The sequence below is a fragment of the Lipotes vexillifer genome, unplaced genomic scaffold (assembly GCF_000442215.2).
Source record: "Lipotes vexillifer unplaced genomic scaffold, Lipotes_vexillifer_v1.1 scaffold490, whole genome shotgun sequence".
Taxonomy (NCBI): domain Eukaryota; kingdom Metazoa; phylum Chordata; class Mammalia; order Artiodactyla; family Lipotidae; genus Lipotes; species Lipotes vexillifer.
The window spans coordinates 3,604,660-3,609,766 of NW_006796397.1; positions in this window are offsets into that span (position 1 = coordinate 3,604,660).

Consider the following 5,107-nt stretch of genomic DNA (forward strand, 5'->3'; position numbering starts at 1 on the left):
GGAAAGAGTCAGAGAAGGTGGATCAAAATGTTTTATTTCTTTCTTTCTTTTTCTTCTCTCTTTCTTTCTAATAGCAAAGTTGAGATTAACTACTACTATTAACTATTTTTGGTACCAAGACCAGCTGTATTTCTCTCTGGAATCCTAAAAAGTGGTTATTGTGAGATAGAAATGAACAATGTTTCATACTTCCTTATAATAGATGCAATACTCAATATACAGTGTTGATATCACAGAAAAGCACAAATTGGTAAAAATTATACTTTAGGAAACTATGGCACTGTCTAGCAAGGTACCAGTTGTCTAATGATCTGGTTTAATCCATGGATATGTTTTAGACTAGACTGTCTGAAAAAGCACATAAGCTGATGTATGCTTCAAACAATCTTCCCTGAAATTTGCTTCTCCCTACTGAGTTTTTAATAAATATTGGATGGGCTTCCCTGGTGGTGCAGTGGTTAAGAATCCGCCTGCCAATGCAGGTGACACGGGTTGGAGCCCGGGGAAGATCCCACATGCCGCGGAGCAACTAAGCCTGTGCACCACAACTACTGAGCCTGCACTCTAGAGCCCATGAGCCACAACTACTGAGCCCATGTGCCACAACTACTGAAGCCCGCGCACCTAGAGCCTATGCTCCCGACAAGAGAAGCCACCACAATGAGAAGCCTGCGCACCAGAACGAAGAGTAGCCCTGCTCGCTGCAGCCAGAGAAAAGCCCTCATGCAGCAACAAAGACCCAACGCAGCCAAAAATAAAATAAAATAAAATAATTTAAGATAAATAAATAAAATAAAAAATAAGTATTGAATGACAAAATGAGATTATATTCCCAGCCAAACCCTGGAATGTAGCTATCCTGAGTTGTCTAAATTCAGACACACATGCCTTAATAGACAATTCAAAGGTAGAGTTTGGCCTATTATGAAAGCTGAGGTACCTAAGGACATCTGGCTGCATAAAAGGCTTTTCTCACCTACAAGGGAAAACCAAAGTCAGGTGTAGACTTTTCCTGAGGAAATTGTTTTGAGTCTTTGTAGCACACAAACTCGACTCTAAAAGCTCACATCCATAGAACATGGCCAAAATGATATTTTTCCAACTTTATATTTTCAATACAGAAAAGTTCAAAGAATAGTGCAATGAGCATCCAAATAATTCTAACTAGATTCAACTCCAACATAACCTTAATATAAAATTTGAATAAAAATATTAACGCCAAAAGAAAATCTTAATTAGGCATCCCCAGAATTTATAACTTTTAGTAGGGCTACTTCCTACCATATCTACCCTCTGGGTAAAGTATCTGTGATGTACAGGGAGATAATTAAACCAAGTAACTTACATAACATTGTTTTAACATTATAAATCAGTTAAAAGATGAGAAATAGGGACTTTCCTGGTGGCGCAGTGGTTGGGAGTCTGCCTGCCGATGTCAAGGGACACGGGCTCGTGCCCTGGTCTGGAAAGATCCCACATGCCACGAGGCGGCTGGGCCCGTGAGCCATGGCCGCTGAGCCTGCGCATCCGGAGCCTGTGCTCCGCAACGGGAGAGGCCACGACAGTGAGAGGCCCGCGTACCGCAAAAAAAAAAAAAAGATGAGAAATACCTACTGAATACATACCAAATGTAAATTTATTTTGCAAGTATATACCTCCTCTGGCAGCAATTTCCCAAGAGGGTTTTATCAAGAGCTCTGAGTTTGAGATGATAAGACTCGTTTTATCTGCATATACAAAAGTGCTTGCTTTTCTTTTTTTCTTTTTTTTTTACAACAGAAGGGAATTGTCAAGCTCAGCTATGAAAACTGTTTTATTGCTCAGGTTCTTTAAGATTTAATATATGTGTTAATAGGGCGCAGCAGGATAGAGTGTATCTGTGTTGAACTTGTGCAGATGGCTCCATAACCAATTCCTGCCAACAGACCTAAAGGCTGAGAAAATGTTAAAGGAATATTATGTTGCATATAATAGACAAGCTACGTCTAAAGTCTGCCTATTCCTTATGTACAACACTAGCCAGAAAAATCCAGGCTCAGAATTTGTCAATCAAGATAATAACTCATTTTTTTGGTTGTTGACTATGAGTTCTTTCCCCATTTTATCTCATTGACTACAACTCTATGAGGTAGGCAGTGTTATTGTTATTATTCCTATTTTATGGGTGAGGAAATTGAAGCTGAGAAGTAACTTTGCCCAAAGTCACACAGTTAGTTAACAGGATTCAAACCTAAGTGGATTTGATATTAAAGCCCAGATTTTTAACTCTGGTTATGCTACACCCCTATAATAAGCAAACAGACTAGATGGTCCTTTAATCAGGCTGGCTTTTTCAAAGACAGAATAAATGCTGCTCTTCTGCCAGGCATGATCATGTCTGTGGAGGGAACAAGTCAGAAATACCTCTTGTTTATAAGGACCAGAGCTTGTGATTTCACAGCAATTGTTAAACAGCTCTAGAAATAAAGTCTTGGGTACTTTATTCTCTTTTATAAACTTTTATTGTTATATAATATATATATATATTATATATATATATATATAACATATATATATATAATATAGATAGATAGATACAGTAAAAATGCATAAATCTTAAGAGTATAGCTTGGCTAATTTTTACATAGATATACACCCAAGTCAAGATCTAGATTATTTTCAGGTCCTCAGGTGCTATACTGAATTTGTATTTTTTAACCAGTTGCTTAAAGTGGGAGACCATTACTGAGCTCTGGTTAGAAATTGGCTTGGTAGCTACAAAAATCCAGGCCATTGACCATGGTCTGTAGAGTTAGGTAAAGTGAGCCTCCCATGGGCCTGCTCACATCTGGGTTGCCACTCCATCATGTTGCCTTGGAGATCATGTTCAAAGTGCCAAATCTAATGGCCTGTCTCAGTTTCTTCCAAAAGTTCATAGCAAAGAAGGTTTTATTGTTTTTGTTTTGCTTTCATGGAAAATATCAAACATATATAGATAGAATAGTAAAATGTACCCTATGTACCCATCACCCAGCTTCAACAGTAAATCTATGGCCAAACTTGTTTCATTTTATCATTTATCTCCCCATCCACTGCTCCCCTCCTCCACCTGACTATTTTGAAGTAAATCCCAAATATCATATCATTTCTTCTATAAACATTTCAGGACATCTCTCTAAAGAATAAGGACTCTACTTAGCAACGGTTTTGAGGCAAAGAAAAATTACAGATCTTTGCTTTTATAAGTAAGTGTCAGGTAGACATTCCAGATTTTGGTTGTTTCATCATTAATCCTATGAAGGTTTTCTTGGCCAACCAGTAGTTCTTGACAAATCATGTACTAGGAAAGTGATACCTTCATTTTTGGGAAAACTGGTTATGAGTTTTCTACATCCAAAGCAGTTTATGTAAAATTCACCTAATGATAAATTACCAGGTGTTTGAAAGCTCTCAGCCACCTACCTTACTCTTGTCAGTGCACCAACCACCCTAATCTAATTCCTAGGTATTACGGCTCTATGACAAGGATGCTCTTAGTTAAGCCAGAGAAGAGAAAATTTTATATGTAATCCACAGTATTCGTTCTAAGTGTGGTTAGCAGCATAATAATAATATATGTTATAACTACAACATATGAAGCAATCTCTCAGATTAGAGAGGGAAATTTCCCCCAAATTTATTCAATACCACGTTTCCATTTACAAAGAATATACGTCTTCAGTTTCAATTAGCCTGTTCCCAAAAGTACGCTCTATAAGGAAAATGAATATTCTTTTATAGTACTAATGAGAATGTTAATTTGTAGAGGATAAATTGTCAATATGTGTCAGAAAAACATATTTAAAATATACATACTCCCTGATGTGGGAATTCCACTTTTAGTAATATATGATAAGGAAGCAAAGATGTGTCACAACTTATTTTAAGCAGTTTCATGGCAATAATAGGGAACACATGCCCAATAACAGAACATTGGTCAAATAAACTAAAGAATGTTCATGTGATGTACAGCCATTAAAATATGTAGGAAAAGGTAAGTTTTAAAAATCAGGTCACATGACAATGTGTACATATATTCCCAAGTTTGATAGCTAACTAACTAAATAAATAAATAAACAAATAAGGAAAACAGGAGAGAAAAAGAGAAAAATAAGATGAGTAATCCAGGGGTCCCACTATCCCACTGATAGAATAGAAAGGAAGTTCTCACAGAGATCAGGACACTGTTTCCAAATCTAAAGGACATAAGTCTTCTTACTGAAAGGATCCAGTGGGGGCCCAACACAATGAAAGAAAAAAGGCCCTATATCATAGGATATCATTGTGAAATTTCAGAACCCCAAGATACTGGGGGACATCAGGCAGTCTCTAACATATTGCCCAAACTATCAATCAAATAGAATAAAAAAGAATAAAAACATTTTCAGACTAGCGACATCTCACAACATTTAACTCCCATGCACCTTCCTTGGGAGGTGACTGAAGGATGTAGTATAATTTACCTAGAATTTTGGATTGATGATAAAGATGAGAAAAATTCCATCACTTACTAGCAATATGACCTTGGGTAAGTTACTTAAGCTCTTTATGCCTTTATTTCCTCTGTAATGTGAAGATAATTATATTGTTGTGAGGATTAAATTACTTAATATATAAAAAGTACTTAGCTAAATGCAGTGCTTTATTCTGGATTAGATCCTGGAATAGAAAAATAGTACATTAAGTACATAAGTGGAAAAACTGGTGGGATCCAAATAAAATCTGTAGTCTAGTTAAACCTATTGTACCATTTAAAATGTCTTATTTTGACAATGTACTATAGTTATGTTAGACATTAGGGGAAGCTGGGTGAAAGGTATATGGGAACTGCACTATCTTTGCAACTGTACTGCAAATCTAAAATTATTCCAAAATAAAAGATTTATTAAAAAAAAAGTATTCACCCCTACCTCACACCATATTCAAAATGAATCATCAACCTAAATGTAAGAGCTAAAACTATAAAACTCCTTTATATAAAACTATAAATCATAGTGACCTTGAATTAGGCAATAATTTCTTAGATATGACACCAAAAGCACAAGCAACAAAAGAAAAAACAGACAAAATTGACTTCATCAAAATTAAA